Here is a 19,925-nt window from a genome sequence, read left to right as displayed (position 1 = left end):
GTCACGGTGGCGGCCCCAGCCCAGCGGACACACTTGGATGCCCACCCTTCCTCTCACACCCACGGGTCCCTGCCTCCCCGCCCAAGTCCCCGCCCAGGCCCATCACACCCTGAAGGCCCCGTCAGAGCACTGCAGGCGCCCTACCCTTGCCTCAGACCCTGAGGACGACCTCTCCCCCCGCCACTGGTGAGAGGGTCTGGACCTTCTGGACATGTATGACTTGCCCTGAGAACAGAAACTGAGACGCCGGAAGGGGCCTCCCAAGCTGAGCCCACCACCCTCATTTCACCCGTGAAGAAACTGAGGCTCAGGTTGGGGAAGTGTCTTTGTTTAAGGTTATGGGCAGGGCTGGGGGAGCTTAAGGCTGGTCGAACAAAGCAGAGAACAGGGAAGGCAGAGTGAAGGGGATGGATTTCCCTAGTGGCATAGTGGATAAGAGTCCGCCTGCCAATGCAGGGGACACAGGTTCGATCCCTGGTCCGGGAAGATCCCACACATGCCACAGAGCAATTAAGCCCGTGGGCCAGAACTGCTGAGCCTATGCGCCTAGAAACTCATGCTCTGCAACCAGAGAAGCCACAATGAGCAGCCTACGCACGGCAACGAAGAACGGCCCCCACTCACCACAACCAGAGAAAGTCTGCGTACAGCAACGAAGACCCAGCACAGCCAAACATAAATAAATAAAAATTAATTAAAACACAAAAAGAGGAAGGGGGGATCTGCCACCCTGTCAGAGGTGCAGCTGTCCGGGAACGCTGTGGTGCCACTTCATTCATTCCTTTCAGATATTCTCGAGTGTTTACCAGGAACATGACTGCACTGTGGCCAGGGCCCCTCTGCCCGGTCTCAGCCCGCGCTCCCCCCCGGGGAGAGTTTGCCGGTGAGGCTGAGTATTGTCTTCAGGGCCCCACGTCCCATAGACAGCGAGGCAGGGCAGCACTGAAACCTCTCCCCCCAGGCACAGCCTGGCAGCCCACGCCCCGCCCCGCCCCCACGCCTCACGGGGAGCGCCAGCACCCTCTGGACATCAGGGTCCACGGCCCAGTCAGTGCCAAGTCACGCAACAAGGAGCCTAGGAGGTCACCCCTCTCAGAGACTCCCAGGCTGATTTCAACAGCAGAACCCCCTTTCCAGACAAAATCTACCTGGAACTTTGATAGTTAAACACGAGAGTGAAGCAGTCCTGTGGGGAGTAGGAAGGGCCAGATTACCTGGCCTCCAACCGGGGGCCTCCCCTTCCCCAGCGCCCCTCGGCCTAGTCCTTCCCCAAGGCACCCCCAGGGATTCTGAGAAAGAGTCTAGAACTCAGAGTTTTCTCCGGCCACTGTGTTACAGAAACCTGGGGGGAAGTTACGTGTGTGGATCACCCAGGCTCATGGAGAGCTAGGACCCCAGCCCCCACACTCCAAACCTCCAGGCCAAGCTCTCCTCCAGGACCCTCATGGCACCCCATCCCTCACAAGGGAAAAGGGACACAGCAGAAAAAAAAAAAAAGGAAGAAAAGTTTCATGGATTCAGATCCTCCCATGTGCCCAGCGCTGGGCAAAATGCCCCCACAAACAGCAAATGCTTTATTTTTCATAACTCTATTGCCTACATAGTATCATCTTTGTCTTGTAGATAAAAAAAAGAAAAAATGGACATTCCGAGAAGTTAAGTGACTCACCCAACCTGCGAAGGGCAAAGCCCACATTCCAACTCACCTGTGTGCCCTTAATCCCTAGGGGCAGCCTGGCAGAAACCACCCCATCATGATGCCCAGGTACGACCCCCTCCCTCTGAGCCCCATCCCAAGCTTCACCTCACTCAGCTGACACGCCTCCTTCCCCAGCTCAAGGCACAGGCAGAGCTTCTCGCTAGTAACAGTAACATTAGCAACGACGACAAAGCCACCAGCTCCCCACACCGTAGCGCTCACTAGGTAAGCTCTTCGTCCGTTATTCCACTTCATCCTTACAACACTCTACTCCCACTCCCATCTCACAGAGGAGGAAACTGAGGCACAGAGAGGTTGATGACTCGCCCAGGGTCACACAGCTAAGGAAGTCGCAAAGCCAGGGCTTGAGCCCAAGCAGTCTGGCCCCTGAGCCTGCACACCTCACCCCTGGGCATTATCGTTCCCTACAATGTCTGCAGTTCCTCCACGGTGGTCACTGTAACAAGTGCCCCAGCTGGGGGCCAGCCCTCCTCCCCTAAGGCCCTTCTCTTCAGGGGTCAGCAGCCAACTGGCACCCCTGAAGGACGGGCAGGGGAATGCCTACCTGAGGAGCACCATCAGCTCACTCACTCTCTGGCTGGATGGTAACCCTCATCCCACCTTCCAACCCCCATCCCTGACAGTTGTGGGCCCAACCTCAACACTCAAGCATGAATAGGAAGCCTACTGCGTGCCCAGCTTCAAGCAATGGGCAGGTGCAAAAAGCAGTGTCCTCACTGTCTGGCCAGAGGCTTGGGTCCCCAGTCATGCCCAAAGGGGTCGCCCCTGCCACCCCCAACCCCCTTCAGCACTGGCTGCACCAGATGTTGGCAACACTTAGAAACAGGGCTAAAAATAGTCTCTCTAATGAGTCAGTGCTAAGAATAACCCGGGCAAACAGCCCTCTGGGTGAGGACATGCTGCCAGGGAGGCACCACCTCCTCCCACCGCCCCAGCCAGCCTGGTCCATCCCCCAGCCTATCCCTCAGCGCCCACCGCAGCCAGCAGAGAGCCTGGGATGTTTACACCCCCTCTGCTGAGTGGAGGGAGAGGCAGGCACGCACACACATGCTCCCTGACTGAAGGAGAAGGGGCATCAAACGAGTAGGTGGACTCGAGACCCACCCTCTCAAGGCAGAACTGACCCGAAGCACGGAGACACTTGAGTGTCTTTCCCATTCTAACAACAACCCCCCACAGGACACTAGGAGGCCACGCTCCCAACTCTCCTCCCCTCCCCGCATGCCTCTTCTGTGAAACGGGTCTCTAGCATCACTCAGACCCGTCACCAGCGGAACTGGGAGCAGAGAGGGCCAGCATTATCCTAACAGACAGATGTCAAACATGGGGGACGAATCGGACCTGGGGAGTCAGAACCACATCAGATCCCATGATCAGGGGCTCCCTCATTTCTTCCCTGTTCTTCCTCAAAATGATCAGAATTGCTAGACTCATGGACATCTGGACATGAATTGCAGGTGAACAGAGCACATTCGCACCATGCCAGAGCCAAACCTCTCACCTGCAGGTGAGGGACAAGGTGACGAGCATCACTCTGCAGCTGAGGAGACTGAGGCTCAGAAAACAGAATTAACTTGCGAGGAGCTGCTCAGCTGGGATGGCGCCTTACTGCCGTCTGCCAGCCCAGAAGCTTCACCCAGGAGGCCGAGTGCTGGGCACAGCCCCATCGCCCAGCAAGGCCCAGAAGGAACAGGATTCCCTCTGTTGCTGCTGGGAGAGAGAGGGAAGGAGCCAGAAAAAGGTGAGGCGCCTTCAGGAAGAGAGCAGAACAGAGGGAGGAGGGAAAGAAACGGTGTCCCGGCCATGGAGTCAGGAGCCCAGCATCCAGTCACACAGCTGAGTTATAGATAACTGGGAAATGGAAATGATAACCTGGGAAATTTCCCATGATCTGGGGAAACCATTTCCTAGCCTTCCCTCCAGGACTCAGTTTCTCCATCTGGAAAATGGAGCTTTGAACAGAAGACCATTGAGATATCCGGAAGTATATCATGACCACACTTGGGGGTTGCATAATGAATATTAGCATATCGAAGGCTCTAACAAGTCCTGTAGCAAAGAAATCCATTCCCTCCGCCTTTTTTTTTAACTCACACTCTCCCAAACCTGCTGGATCGCCAAACCCTTCTACAGAATGCATCTTGAGAAACTCTGGAGTTGGATCTGGGGTCAGTACTTCAAAGGTCTGCACAAGCCAGAAGGAAACAAAAGCTTGAAGCCTGCCCAGACAAAATACATCAGGACCTGTGGGCAGCCCCAAACCCTGAAAAACTCCTGGTAGCTCTGGGCGCTCAAGAGTCTAGGATCTCTGTTCTCTGGAGGCCTCCCTCAGGACCCATCCAGGGTTTTGATTCCATCTGATCCTCAAGCAATCCTCTTGAGAAGGGTAGAGAAGGGGTTAGTATTCCATGTCACACAGCTGGAGAGACTGGGACCCAAGAGACCAGAGAACTTGCCCAGGGCCACATAGCTGGTCTTTGGTGCAGACAGGAGAAACGGTGTCCTAAGTACTAAGCACTTGACTTCCATGATCCCACGTAATTCTCCCAACAACCCTTTGAGGAGGGCACTGGGTTCTGCCCGTTTCATTGAGCAAGAAACGAATGGGCAAAGAGGTTCAGGCTCACATCCGAGGAAGGTCGCACAGCTGGCAAGTGCTACTGTCTGGGTTTCAACCCCCGTAGCCTGAATCCAGAACTCAAGCCCTCAGCCCAGCCCTGCCACTCACTAGTTAGCAAGAGAGATTTCACCATTCTGAGCCTCCGTTTCCTCACCCATAAAACGGGATGTATAAAAAGACTTGGGCGTTAGGTTATTGTGAGGATGAAATCTGCAAATATACAAAAGCGCTTAGCACAGTGTCTGGCATACAGTAGGTACTCAATATGCATGACCTCTCATTAAATACCACATCCTCCTATGGGAGTACATGCCTGAGCCTCAGGGCTCTGGGCTCCGCAGGCTCGAAGCCACCCATAGCTTCCTGGAAATTGACTTCTACCAACAAGTCCCAGGGCGCGCCCCTCCACATGGCCTCACAGTCCAAGCTGGGGTTCCTTGGGTACCCTATGTAGGTGGGGGCTCTAGCGGCTGGATTTCCCAGCCTGGGTCTCATCCTCTGGGGCCCCTAACGGACCATCTCCCCCTCAGATCCGGGGATATCCCCAGTTCACCATGGGTCACAGGCCTCTCCCCACCCTTGCCCCAGGTCACGGGATGGGAAGGTAGGGGCTCTCCAGCCAGGCAGCTGATACCCTCATGACCTGCCTGAGCCTTCCCAGCCTTAGAGACAAGAGTTACAACCCACCCAGAGTTCGCCACACTTCCTGTAGCTGCTCATCCCCGTGAGGTCACAAGATGGCATCACCACCAGTCGGCTGGCTGCTCAGGGATTCGTATGCCCACTTTACAGACAAAGAAGCGGAGTCCCTGACTTATCCTGGGCAGAGATCTAAGTCATAGAAAGTCTTCTGGCTCCTGGACCAGGACTCAGGGCTGAGTCAGGTCTCAGGCCAGGCAGGCCCACCAGAGCCAGTAGGGGCAGCAGAAAGGAGGAGATGAAGGCTCAGAAGGCTCCCAGGGGGCCAGGGGGAAGAGGGAGAGGTCTGAGCTCTGCGCCCCACCTGTCACTGCAGACCCTGCAAGTCCTGAGGTCCGGGAGCACACCTAAACCCGGGTCCTCCTCTGCCCCACCCCAGAAAGGAAAAACGTGCCCAGCCCGACCTCAGACAACCCTCACCCTCACCTCTGGCGAGGTCTGGCTCTGCGCCCTCCACTGACAGGGAGCCTCCATTGGGGGGGTGCTCTCTATCTCCAGATCCCAAGTCAACCACTCACCCCAGGCACTGCTTCCTCTCACTGTTCCCACAAGCACATGTCATCACTCAGGAAGCCCTACCTGACCACCCCCAGCCCTTTGTCTCTGCTGACCCCACAGGGCCGGCTCACCCAGCCACTTTGCTAAGATCTGGGCCCTGAACCCTCCTCCCCACATTCTGGCTCCCACACGTGGAACTTGGTCTCACACTGAGTAGATGCTCCATAAACGTCACTACATGGAGAGAGATCATCTCTCAGGCAGTGACTCCAAATATTTTGACCATGACTCACAGAAAAGTATATTTTATTTGACCCAGTACACACACACAGGCACACAGCCTGGAGTGCGTATTCACATGTACATGAAACCCCCCAAAGTTGTACAAAACAACACTCACCAGCACTGTGCATTCCACTTGGACGTTTCCTATCATTCTTTTTCATTTAATTTATTACTTCCTTTTCATTTCATTTTCATTGAGACCCAGTAAGCTGATTTCATGGCCTGATTAGGGTCCAAACAGCGGCCCTGATCCACAATTCAGAGAACAGCCCTCCAAGGAAATCCACGTAGCCCCGCTCCCAGCCTGGCACACAGCCCTCCATGCAACAGGTGCCTAAGAGAGGCATCCATTTGGCGGACACTGACTCTGGCCAGGCCTGTGCTAAGCATTTTATTATGGTATCTCATTTCATCCTCCCCATCATCTTAGGAGGAAGGGACTGTAAGGAATTTTATGTGAGGAAACTGAGGCCAAGGTCACAGGCTCAGGCAGGAGTCAAAGCCAGGGCCGCCGAATCTGGAGCCACGTGCTTAACCATCCTGCCCCATCCTGCCCCCCGGGTGAGTGGCCTTTAAACCCAGAGAGCTCCACCTAAGGAAGTCTACTCCCTTCAACTATAAAAAAAAGCCATTTCCTATATCAATGTCATTCTTTATATTTGTTGACTGTGAGATTGGAGATGGTACAGGGAGAAGACAGTGCTCCCAGCTGGAGCTGATGAGCAGCAAGGTCAGCCCCCCATCTTCCTCTCAGTACACCCTGCTCCTTGGAAGAAAAGCAATGACAAACCCAACAGTGTATTAAAACAGCAGAGACCTTTTGCCTACAGAGGTCCATAGAGTCACAGCTATGTTGTCATGCACAGTTGTGAGAGCTGGACCATAAAGAAGGTTGAGGGCCAAAGAACTGATGCTTTCTAATTGTGGTGCTGGAGAAGACTCTTAAGAGTCCCTTGGACTGCAAGGAGATCAAACCAGTCAATCTTAATGGAAATCAACCCTGACTATTCATTGGAGGGACTGATGATAAAGCTGAAGCTCCAATACTGTGGCCCTGATGCCAAGGGCTGTCTCATTGGAAAAGACCCTGATGCTGGGAAAGATTGAAGGCAGGAAGAGAAGGGTATGACAGAGGATGAGATGGTTGGATGGCATCACTGACTCAATGGACATGAGTTTGAGCAAATTCCGGAAGATAGTGAAGGACAGGGAAGCCTGGCATGCTGCAGTTCATAGGGTCTCAAAGAGTCGGCTATGACTTAGCTACTAAACAACAACAGCTGTCGTGGAGAGAGCCCTGGAAACAGGATCTCTTGTTATTATCCGCAGTCTACATGCCTAATCCTTGCCATCAGAAAGAATCAGCATGAATCTGGTGTTTTGCTGTTTGCACACAAACATGCTCACATACCGTATGAGGTATACTCGCGCCATGTGCATTAAGTCTTGTAACCCTCAGGATGAATACACACGCTGGGCCCTGTGACTCTCATCTCCATTTGACAGAAGAGGAGACTGAGGCACCAGCATCACACAGCTGCAAAAGCAGCAAGGACAGGAATCGAGCCCAGACTGACCGGCGGCGTCTGCTCTCAATTCTGACGTCAGCGAGGAGCTCCTGCAGCCTGGCCGCAGCCCACCAAGCACATCACGCCTATCCCCTTCTCACCCGAACCTCGCACGCATCTGGGAGACAGCAGAGGAGGCCAGAAGCGGCTCCTCAGAAGTGGGGCTGGCAGTCAGCTCTGGGGACTCCTGACTCCACAGGCCCCCCTCCTGCCCCTCCCCTGCATCACCTGCTTCTCTGACCCTGCTCGAAAGATAGGCCCAGGCCAGCGCAGCCTGCGGGACCTCATCCCCACTCACCCAGCTCCCCAGAGACACCCCCCAACAACACACACACACACCAGTAACAGTCGCATCTAGTAATGCTAGATGCCAGGAACATTCCCTGTGTACATACGCACACATGCCCACATACCTGGGCGAGGGCAGCCCCTTGGAAGGAGGCCCCCAGGAACGCTCAGTTCCTCCAGGGGCCAGAGCCCAGGGCCAGGCCCCTGCCCCAGCGCCAGCCCCAGTTTCCTCATTTTCCCTAGGGCTGTTTCTCACCCAGCCCCCTGCACCTTGGCCTGAGAGGAAGTTACACAATCCCCTGGGAGCTGCAAACTCTGCTGAGGACTACTCACAGTGCAGGGGGAACCACACGCCCGGAAGGCCTCGCACACCCACAACCCCATCCGAGGCAGACGGGCTCCCAGCTCCCATCTCACTGACCCGGGGCTCCAGGCTAACCCTGCTCCCAGACTGAGTCTCTGACAGCCTCCACCCCTCACACAGCCTGGCCTCACAGGGCCTCAGGCCAAGCTGCCCCTGCACCAGGATGGAGAGGCACAGAGGGGCAAGAATTTGCAGGACTCCTGCTGGGACCCGAATGGGCCAAACCCTCACCTGCACAGCCTCCCCACCCCTCCTTAGCCAGAAGCCCCGAAGTTCACCTCCTTCCTGACTGACCACATGTCTGTGACCTCAGGCCCAGGCCTTCCAAGGGTCTCCAGACACCCAGTTCACAGCCTCACTCTGGCCCACCTCGAAACGGACCCTGAGACCCAGCACGGTCCTGTGAAGCTCTGAGCCACCACACGAGCTTGTGGGAAAAGGCTCTCACTACATGACGTTTCGGAGGTTCCTCAGCCCCCAACACACTTCTCTAATAGACCAAGACACTTGATGTTTTGCTAGTGTTTCCTCTTCGGAGCTAAGGGATTCTCAACATTGATAGGTAGATACCGCTTGTCAAGAAAGGCTGGAAGTCGCTGAGCTGTTATTAGTTGTCTGCACCTCAGAGTGGATGAGTTTACTAGGCCCGTTCACGAGTATATCTCAGGAAGGGACAACGTAGCAGAGGGGAGACCAGGCAGGCCAAGGGACCTCAAGATGCATGGGGGGAGTGAACCCCAGGACTGGGAGGTCAGAGGGGCCCTGAGAGCGCTGACCCAGACTCTGGCTTGATCCTGGGCTTTCCCTGGGAGAGTGCACTCCAGAAGGACACAGAGCCTGGCCTGGGTGTACAAAGCCCCTAAGAATGACCTCTGGCTCCCACCCTTCATCGCTGGACTTGCAACAGAGCCTCAGATAAGGAATATGATAAGCACCTCTTATCATCCCACACAGCCTTGGACTCCCACCCAGCTGAAGAAAAAGTCAGGAATGGTTTCCTGGGGCCCCAGGGCTCTCCTGAGTGCCCCTCATTTCTGCAGCCCTCATCAAAAGGCAGGGGCCCTCAGGGCCGTTCTGCCACAGCCCGCTGAGGCCTGGAGTGGCAGGAACCAGGGCCAGGCTCACGCGCCTCCAGCTCTGTGGACAGACAAGGGGAAGGGCTGCTTCTAGAAACCCCTCACCCCCTGGAAACAATGGCCCAGGGCCCCTTTGCAGGGACACCTTCCAAGATGCCCACACAGCCAGCCCCCCTCTCCCCAGTCCCAAAGACCACCCGTGGCGGGGAGGGGCAGCAACACCGGCCCCCCTCCTTTTTGATGAGGAGCCCGAGACTCACAGCACTCAGGGACGTCCCGAAGGCCGCGCAGCAAGTTCACAGCAAATCTCAGGTTCCTGGCTCCCTTCCTAGGTCACAGTTTCTCAACCTCAATATGACTGACACCTGGGCCCAGAATAACTCTTTCTTGAGGGGCTCTTGGAGCACTTTAGAACCTTTAGCAGCGTCTCTGGCCTCTACCCGCTAGATGCCAGTAGCATTCCCTGAGTTGTGACAACCAAAAATGTCATCAGACATCACCAAATGTCCCCTGGGAGACAAAGAGAACTGCTGCCCTAAAAGGACCTGAAAGCCAGGCGCCTGCCAATTCTAACTTGAAGGGTAGCCGCTGCGAGAGCTGTAGGTGTGCCAGGCAGGAGGGCCCTGGTGCTGGTGAGTACCCCGTGGGCTCAGTACTCTCTGGGCAGAGCTGCCCCCCTGGCAGGCAGTACCACTTGGGAATCTCATCCCAAGACCACCTCCCCAACCCCAACCTACAAACCAGCCTCCTCCCTGCCATTCAATATTTCAGTGATCTTTCAATTATTTTGATCACACACCCCTGTGAGTAACAAATTTTGAGCACCCCCAATATAAGCTTCTTTTCTCAGGAAGTGTTAATAAATGCCAGTGTATGAATATGTCATGCATATGAGCAAACATACACAAAAACAGATCTATAAAAAAGACGAGGAGGGAAATATAAATTACACTCAGGATGAGATACTGTTACAGTTTCAACAGCTCACCAGGACAGAAACAAGACAGTCTGCTGATACCAAGTATCAGTGAAGATACAGAGCAATAGGAACTCTTAGGGGTCATCAGTGAGGAACAAATTGATGTAACCACTTCACACAGAATTTACTAAAACTGAAATACGCATCGTATACCCTGCAGCAATACTCTAGCAATTCCGCTCTATATGGACTCTGAAGAGACGTACACACCAACACAGCGGGAAGCACATTCCAGGATGTTCTTCTAGCATTGTTCACAGCAGCCAAAAAAGGCAAGCAACCCAAACGTCCATGAGTGGTGGGATGGATACAGATACGGTATCAAGTTCACACAGTGGATACTGATACGTGAACGCAGCCACGCACAACAGTGTAGCCAGCTCTCTCCACTGGTCAACGAACATGCCCAGTGTTACTCCAGCTGCATAAATTTAAAATCGGGCGAAACTAAGCTCTGTTGCTAAAGGCCACAGCTAGAGGTGGTAACATGATCAAGGCGAGCAAGGAACTATCTTAAGAGTCAGTAGAGGGAGTTCCCTGGTGGTCCAATAGTTGGGACTCTAGGCTACCAAAGCAGGAGGCAGATGTTCAATCCCTGTTTAGGGAACTAGGCTACTGTATGCCCACACTGAGGGGAAAAAAAAAGTCAGGATAGTGATTCACTTGGGAAGGGGCTTATGACCAAGGTGGAGCACACAAGTTGATTTCAAATGCAGGTTACATTCTGTTTCTTCACTGAGGTGGTGGTAACCTGGGTGTTCACGTTTATAATTATTTGTTATATTATCCATATAGGTTTATGCTCTTTTTGGCAATTAGGTTATATTTCACAATAAAAGGAGGGAGAAAAGGATGAGATACAAATACATCGAAATAGAAGTTCTAATAGTTTCTTCCCCCACCTGGCTTTGCAAACCATTATGATTCGGCCAAAGCGGATGAGATCCTATATCTGGTCATGGGTCTGGAGGAGCCAGTGACAACCAGGGGTGTTTGTGGAAGGCTCTTCCAGCTGCCCCTCCGCCCACAGGACCTGGGTACCACAGCCCTTTTCATCTCCGTCTGAACCCTGGAGCATCCTAGCCACCATATGCCCCTGGTGGCCCAGGAGAGAGAGTTGCATGAAGCTAGGCTCTCTCATGCCCACTTCACCCTGCCCTGGTCTGCTCCTCCCAGTCCCTGACAGCAGAGTTCAGAGGCCCATGCTGGGAAGGCACTGGAGGAACAGGGCAGGCCTCACTCATCCTATAAATACACCGAAAGAAGGAGGGAGGCAGAAAAATGAAATGAAGAAGATGGAGAAGAGGGGGACAGAGAGCAGGACAAGGAGACACACCCACATCGAGAGCTGAAGTTCCAGTTGCTGTGGAAATAGAGTCAGAGGGATGGGGATGGGAGGGGCAAAGGAAAGAGGGAAAGGAGAAGAGTGCTTGGGGCAGGGGAGCAGACGCACCGCCCGCATTTCCAAGCCCAAGTCTCAGGGCTCAGCACAGGCGGGTCCAAAGAGGCCTGTGTTAGGCCCGATTAGCACCACGTACCCCAGAGCCCAGGGCCTCAGCGAGAGGTGAGGGGCTCAGGGGCCAACAGCCTCCCCGTGGCCTCACCTGGCACTCAGCAGACTCTAGGTCTCCTGGAGGGGAGGGCCCGGTTCAGGGGGAGAGGCCCCTGGGCCTGCAGAGGCGACCTCCCCAGTGGGAGGACCCAGGGTCAAGAGAACAAGTCCTTCCTGGAGTCTTCTCAGTGGGTGAGAAGCGCTGAGCCAAGTTCTAGGCACAGGCCCAAGCCCTTTTGTAAAAACTTTCCCTTGGCCAGGGAAGAAGGCTCTTAAAGGGTGAGCAGGGGGAATAAACTGGGAGCCTGGCATTAATATATATACATTGCTATATATTAACATATGTAAAATGGATAACCAATAAGAATCTACTATATAGCAGTAGGTTACTGGATAGCACCGGGAGCTCCAATCAATAATCTGTAATGACCTATATGGGAATGTGTGCGTGCTCAGTCACTCAGTCACATCTGACTCTTTGCAACCCCGTGGACTGTAGCCCGCCAGGCTCCTCTGTCCATGGGATTCTCCAGGCAAGAATACTGGGGTGGGTTGCCATTTCCTCCTCCAGAGGATCTTCCCGACCTAAAGATGGAACCCAAATCTATTGTGTCTCCTGCACTGGCAGGTGGATTCTTTACCACTGAGCCACCTGGAAAGCCCCACAGAGTCTACAAAAGAGTGGACATATAGCCTGGCGGGTTACAGCTCATAATGTCTCAAGGAGTCGAACATGACTGAAGCGACTTAGCATGCATGCGTGCCTAACTGATTTATCTGAAACTAACACAACATTGTAAAGCAACCATACTCCAATAAAAATTAATTAAAAAAAAAAGAAAGGAAGAATGTTCTTAAGACCAAAGGGCCAGGTGCTGGCACGTTTGTGGTCATTTAGTCCATGGCTCTGTACGATAACACATCGCTCTGCCTTTCTCTGTCCTCTGCAGGTACTGAAATTCCCCCCCTCCCCGCTCCCAGGCCATCGCTTTGGGAAAGGAGCTATGTCTTTATTCCCACCCATCCTGCCTGGTTCGCACAGTGCTAGGCACCCAGTCAGTCCATGACTGCTGACCCTAGTGTATGCTGGAGTGGGTCCCCCAACCTCCCTGGGTCCAAGCCCCCTCCTCTCGAAAACACGGGGGCAGTGCCAGCTGGCTTCTGAGGCCCACAGCCCTGCAGCCCCAGTCAGCTGGCCCCACGCTGGCAGGGGCAGCTGAGAGAGACAACACCTGGCCAGGGCGAGGGGGGCGGGGACAGAGGCGGGGGGGGGGGGGGGGGGCAGGACAGGATAGTGTGTCACCTCCTGGCCACCCTGCACCCCTCAGGGACTGTAGGGGGCTGGGGCAGCTGCTGTCCCCAAACCAGTTATAAACAAGGCAGAGGACAGGCTGTGACTTCCCTAGGCAAACAGGGGAAAACAAACCAGAGCCCCACCCCACAGACCCACTGGTGGAGCTGGGGAGTGGCGGGGGTGGGCAGGCAATGGGCAGGGCTGCTGCAAACTCTGTGCAGCAAGAGACAGGCTGGGAGCCCACCAGAGTGGGCTGGGTCTGGATCACTCTGGGCGGGTGGAGGCAGGGGGTTCCTGCTTGGTCGCATCCCTGGGTGCCGTCCCTGGGTCTTAGGTGGTGATGCTCTTGCAGGGCAGAGACTTGGGTAAAGCATCTATGTGTCCTTGGGTCTGGGCCCATTTCACACTCAGCTACTCCCTCCACGAAGCTGTGCTGAGCACCCGGTACATAGCTAGCTTCCCCTGGCTTCCAAGGAAGACTCTGTTACTACAGGCCTTGGGGCAAGCCCACAAGGTCACCCCAACTATCTGCTGCCCTCAAAGCCCAGGACCCCCTAAAAGATGATGGAGACATCTCGACCCCCAACAATGACCCCACATCTGCTGGCCCGGTGTCTCCAGGGTGAGGAGAGCGGAAGGGAATGGCTGTTTCTTGCGTGTGTTTTATCATTTTTATTATTCACCAAAAATGCAGTTCAAACAGTGATCAAATACCCTCTATGGGGTGGGAAAGTCCACTCTACGGTGGACCTTTCGACAGCCTCACTTAGGGAGAGTGAGGGGCTGTTTCTGGACACCCACCCCCTGAAGCCAGAAATGCTATTCTGGCTCCAAGGACTTGCCCCCAGTACTGAAGACTCTTGGGACTGGCGCTGTCCACCTCACCCTGCCTGAAGCAGTCACTATTTCCTGAGCACTCATCCCCAAGAGTGGGGCCAAGACTGGACACTGGTCAGTTTAATGGGAGGTAGGGGCAGAGAGTCAGGATGGAGGAGGGAAGGATGGCCATACCAGAGACCGCTGTGGCTGCTGCTGCTGCTAAGTCACTTCAGTCATGTCTGACTCTATGCAACCCCATAGACGGCAGCCCACCAGGCTCCCCTGTCCCTGGGATTCTCCAGGCAAGAACACTGGAGTGGGTTGCCATTTCCTTCTCCAATGCATGAAAGTGAAAAGTAAAAGTGAAGTCGCTCAGTCGTGTCTGACTCTTAGCGATCCTATGGACTGCAGCCCACCAGGCTCCTCCGTCCATGGGATTTTCCAGGCAAGAGTACTGGAGTGGGCTGCCATTGCCTTCTCCAATAGCAGAGACTAGTGGTCACCAAATGATCTCACAGTGGTCCCTGCCCCTGGGGACCTGGCTTCGAAAAGCAGACGGGCCTAAGAGACCCTGGGCAATCAGAGACCCAGGAAACAGAATGCTCTGGCCTGGGGAGTCACAAAAGAGTAGGTTATCAAAATGGGGTCCCAGGACCAGAAGCATTAGCATCACCTAAAAGTGCACCAGAATTGTAAATCCTAGACCTACAGGAATTTGCAGATCCACTGAGAAACCGTGGGCGGGGCTGGGGGACAGTTAACATTCTACCAATCCTGATGCTGACGCCCACCTTATTTAAGAACCACTGTGTGAGAGACAGGGCATCAAAATCACCACACATACTAAAAAAAAATATATTGATGCCCAAGCCTCTCCCCAAAGACTCAGGTGCAATGGTATTCTTTAAGAGCTCCCCAGGTCATCCTAATATCCAGCCAGAAGTACAGTCAGTTGGAGCAGTTCCCTGGAAGGGTAAGCCTACAGGGACAGAGGATTTGCCTATAGGGAGGGAAGCAGAGGAGGGACCATCAGGAGGAGGGACCAGCATGAAGAAGGGCTAGGATGAGGGAATATGGTCCTTGGGTTTCCAGAGAGCCTGTTGGAATTCCTGGATTAATCTCATGTCATCCCATTTGACTGTGGGACCCCGCTGTGTGGACAGGAGACAAGAATGCGGCCTGGCCCCCAGGAAGATGGACAAGGGTGGGGATGACCGGAGCTCACTTTCTTCCTTCTTAAGAGACAGTAAAGAAAGCTGATGATGACTCTGCCTCTTGCTTCTGCCCCTCTTGGTTGCCACCTGCTCTCACACATTGCCCCACAGGCAACAAGGCACTTCCTGTGGGCATGATGACAAGTCCCAGGTCCAGCCTTATGGCTGAGACATTATCTCTGTCTTGGTAACACTGCAGACAAGGAGATCTGTATGTATCTCTGGTGCAGAGTGCAGGAGGGCCAGGCAACACGAGGGCAAGGGAGGGCCTCTGGTCAGGAGTCAGTAGTAAGTGACCGGGCCCAGTGCACTCCAAGCAGTCCCAGTGGGCAGGGCAGGGGTGGTAGAGATGCTGCAGGCCTGACCATCTGCTCTGTTGTCGACTGTGGAGACCAGGCTGGGTGTGGTACAACAGGGGGTGCTGGGGACTGTGGCCACGGAGTCTGCAAAGCCCCACTGAAGGCATTTTGCCTGAGGATCTTAGACCCACGAGGGAGGCCTGTTTGCAACCCATAGGTCTTTATTTCTCCCCTAGAGCTCTCTATGCCTCTATTTCCTCATCTGGAAATGAGAAATAAAGAAGTTAAAGGAGTTAATTATGATAACATTTCTTGGAGCACAGCAGTGTTCTAAGTGCTGTAAAGGCAGCGAGCAGCAACATACTCAGCCCTCCTGACAGCACTGTTTGCAGGCACTACCATACTCCTAGCGTTCTGGGTGTGGAAACAGAGGCACAGTGCGGGAGAACAGCTGGCCCAGGGCCACACAGCTAGCAAGTGGCAGAGCTGAGATTCGACACCAGGCAGCCTGGCCCCAGAGCCCGTGCTCTTGACCGCCCCCCAACTCGGGGGTACTTAGCCCAGCGCTCAGTACCCGGTGGCAATGGCTCTGGCCCAAGAAAAGCTGGCTGATGGCTCCACGGGGGCCAGCCTTTAGCGAAAGCTCTACGGGGTGGACTTGGGCTGCCCCCCACCTCCCCCGCAGCCCACACTCCACCCTTTCTGAAGCATCTCCTGTCTGGGTGCTTTGGCCAAAGATGCATAGAAGGCTCACGCTGGAGGGGACCCCACCGGTGATGGAGGCTCACAGATATGGAAACAGAAGCTAAGGGGGACAGGGACTGGCCCAGCCACATGGCCTGTCAACACGGGGTCTCCTGGGTTCTTCTCAGGACTTTCGCTGCCGTCTGGCTCTCACCCAAGTACTTTCCCGGCTTTTTCTCCTCATCTGATTAAACAAGTGTCTACTGAGGGCTGCACGGTAAGGGCATGTTTGAGGTAGCCAAGGAGACGCAGGAAGACTTGTCTGAAGCCATCTCCTCCCCCAGCCAGGCAGGAGAGTTCTTGCCGGGGGCCCTTCAGTCACCTGGGTCAGCAGCTCAGAAGAGCAGTCAAGAGACAGGTGTGCCCTGGAGAAGGGCCTTCAGTAAGTTCCATCACTGCTCAGAGCAGGAGATCCCGATGGGGAAAAGAAGGTTCCTGTCACACCACGTCCCAGCCTTGTCAGGCAGAACTCCTGGGAACCCTGAAGTGGTCTTCTGCAGGGACTGAGAACATGGATTTTGGACTCAGTTGGGCCTGGGTTAGAATCCCTACCACTTCCAGGCTGTGTGACTTGAGGCAACCTGCTTAACTTCTCTGAGTCAGTATAATGAAAATAATAATTTCTACCTCATTCTGAAGAGTAAATACACAATAAATGTTGGCAACTATAGTTTATGACTAAGTTTTATTACAATGTTGCTCTATTATAGCATAAAGAGAGTAGATGCATATTCTGTTAATATTATTTTTACATGCTCACAGACATGTGTGTACACAATTCATCTACATACATGTATCTAGATGCCCACGGTCTCATAACCACACACACAAACTCCCATCAATCACACACACCCCGCACAGATACAGAGCAGCATCTGGACTCGCCATGTGCCAGGCACCTGACTCCTCACAGCTGCCTGTGAAGTGTGTGCATTTTTACCTCTCTTTTCAGACGTGGATACATACATCATATGCAAAAACACCCACTTCGTCCTGGGATGTGGACACTGCTGGCAGCTCCAGGAGCCCTGAACCCGGCCCCCCCACCCCCCCACCCCAGCTCTGAATCAGAGGAGGCCAACCCAATTTCCATGGTCATCTCCAGGGCAGCCCCAAGCTGGGCCCCAAGTGCTGACTGCCCTCCATCCCTAGGACAAAGGCCCAACCTGGCTTGCATGCCAGCTGCGGTTGGGGAAACCCCAGTTGCCGGCAGAAACCAAGTCGACTTTGAAAAGGAAGAGACAGAAGCCAGGGGGTGGCTAGGCCACTCCCTGTGGGGGCAGGTGCTAAGTAACTCTATAAACTCTGGCTAACGATGCAATTACAGCCATAAACAGAGCCCCAGGAGGGATGGGGCCAGAAGCCAGACCCTCAAAGGGCAGCCAGGCTTGAGGGATGGGAAGCCCCTCCCACCTGCTTTCCAGCTGAGAGGCAGGAGGGAGGCCTCACTGGCCTTCGGGTGAGCGCTGGGGACCCCTATCATCCCTGAGCACTGGACAGGCTCCTGCGAGCCCCGGCCCACCCTCCTACCCACCTCCAACTGTGAGTTACCAGGCCATCAGCCCCTCAGAAGCCCAGGGGCTCTCTCAGGACTGAGTGCTCACCTGAGGAGATGTCCCCAACCATTGCACCCTTTCCACAGAGCACAGAATCAGGAAACCTGGGCTCCCATTTGGCTGCACCTCAGAGAGCTGAGCTGAGGGCAAAATAGCACTCACTGCAGCTGTAACAGGCCTCGTAAACTGTAAGCAACGTTGGCTGCGCTCCCAGACAAGCAGAGCACACAGTCACCCTAAACAGCTCTTCGTTTCCATTGCCTGGTTTCCAATTCTTCTGCCTGAGAAGCCAGGAGGCAGGCAGAATGAAGGGTTCCGTGTGAACTGCTATTTTTCCCCATGGCTGGGGAAACTGAGGCAAGATCCAGGCACACCTCAGACTACCAGGTAAAGCTCCCGAGGCAGCCAGCCCTTCCCCCGCCTGCCTCTTCTGGCCTGCCTTTAACTCTTGCCGGCTGTCTCTCCCAGACTTGTGATCTCCCTGAGGGCAGGGCCTGGTTCTGCTCTGAAGACACCCACACGAGACCAGCCCCCCACCTTCCCCTCCACCCCCAGTTGGCCAAGAGTGCCAGGTCTTGGGCGGGTGTAATCCCAGCCATCAGGGTTCTGAACCCACATCCCAGAGGCGTCACTGGGGACCTACACCAGCCTTGTCCCATTCCCGGCTCGACTAAGTACCCCCCTCCCCACTCAAGGGTTAACTATCACTATCACAAGGATTAACTATCACTTCCCCGGAGAACGCTAAGCCAAAGCGCTCGAGTTTGGTCCAGGAACTGTTCAAGCATAACCACCCCCAGAACACACGCGCGTGAGGTCGACGGCAGGGGTGGGCGCGGCATCGGAGAAGGACTTAGCGGTGAGGGGTTGGCCCGACAAGGAGGGGGTGGCGGAGCCCAGGGCAGAAGAGCCCCGCCCCGGGCGTTCTCCCTCCACCCGCCAACCCCCGCCTCCCTCCCTCCCCCTGCGAGCCGGGCCGGGAAGAGCCGGGCGGCTGCGGCGCGAACCTGCTCGCGCAACCCTGAGCAGCTCTGGGCAGCCGTGCGTGAAGCCAGAACTCCGGGCGGGAGGGAGCCGAGGGGCGGGGAGCCGAGCTGGCATCAGCCCGCTCCCTTCGAGAAGGCGAGCGCACTCGCCGCTTCGGCCGAATGGTTGATCGGGGTACCGGGGGCGGGCGGGGACGGCGGAGAAGTGCTGACTTGGGGGTGGGACAGCCTGGGGTTGGGAGTTGCAGACTCAAGGAATCGGGGGAAGGGGGCGTGTTTTCCGGGATTCAGGACCGGGAAGGAGGCGGGATACTCTGGCGGCGGGTAGATGGCTGGGAGCTGCAGGGAAGGCAGGAGTGGTGTGCTCTGGGGTTGGTCTTCCCTAACGTCGTGGAATAATGCAAGGGGGAGAAAAAGACTGCTCTCGGGCATACCAGGGGACGTGGGTTGGAGCGGCTTCTTCAAGAGACCGAGGGGGAGGAAGGGGCGGGAAGGGAGGGAAGGATGGTACTTCCACCCGCCCGCCCCCCCTCCCCCCAGCAGCCCGGCCCCCGGGGCGTGGCGCCGCTCCGGCCCGCCCACTCCCCGGGACCATCCAGGCAGGGCCTGGCCCCGCCGGACTCGGCCCCCGCACACTCCCCTACCTCCGGCGCCCTCCCCCGTGCCACCCGCCGCCCCAGCCGCGTCCGGTGGAGATGAAGCGGGCGCAGGGCCCACACGCCCTCAAAACTTCTTGCAAGTTCACTCCCATGCCTCCCGCCCCTTCGACTTCCAGCTCCCGGGCCGGGAAGGCCCATGCCCGCCACGGCCCCTCCCGCCTGGTTACATAAGGTCGCAGAGAAGCCGCCCCCCGGCCCGGGCCTGAAGGGAGGGGCTGGAGGGGCTCCCAAGCTCCGCGGGCAGCGCCGCCCCGGCCATGCGCCGGACGAGCCGGGCCGGCTAGACGGGCGGCGGGGCGGGTGGCAGTGCGGCGCACACGGTCTAGCTCCCCTTTCCAGTCGACACCCCCACCCAGCCACCCACCTGTCTCGCGGACCCACGGGATCGGAGCAGCGGAGCCTGGGTCGGGAGTTCCGGGCCCTCCGCGCACCCCTTGCCCCCCGGTCCCGCTCACCTAGCTATGAAGGTCAATCCGTCCGCCGCCCGCGCCCCGCGACTCCGGCAACTTGTCCCAAGTTCAGGTGTCGGGCCCGAGAGCTGCGCCGGCCGCCCCCTCCCGGGCTCCTCCGGCTCCGCGCCACCGGTGAGGCCCGCCCCCGTCCGCCCTGCCCTCTGCAGTCGGCGCCGCCGCCGCTCCCTACGTCCAGCCCGCGGCCGCCGCCTCCGCTGTCACCGAGCCCCGCGCCCGGCGCCGGGGCTCCTGC

At 55.9% G+C, this 19,925-nt stretch overlaps 1 protein-coding gene across 1 annotated transcript in view; it reads right to left on the bottom strand.

The window, feature by feature from the left end:
- TFEB (transcription factor EB) overlaps window positions 1-19,859 on the bottom strand; it is a 48,279-nt gene extending 28,420 nt beyond the window's left edge. The window contains exon 1 of the mRNA XM_040249711.1: window positions 19,676-19,859. The gene's annotated coding sequence lies outside the window, so the exon portion shown is untranslated. The remainder of the gene's footprint in view (window positions 1-19,675) is intronic.
- Window positions 19,860-19,925: the final 66 nt, after the last annotated feature.

This window comes from Oryx dammah, unplaced genomic scaffold (assembly GCF_014754425.2).
Source record: "Oryx dammah isolate SB20612 unplaced genomic scaffold, SCBI_Odam_1.1 HiC_scaffold_11, whole genome shotgun sequence".
NCBI lineage: Eukaryota > Metazoa > Chordata > Mammalia > Artiodactyla > Bovidae > Oryx > Oryx dammah.
Note: the sequence above shows the minus strand (reverse complement) of the source record. Positions and strands in the feature narration are given on the sequence as shown.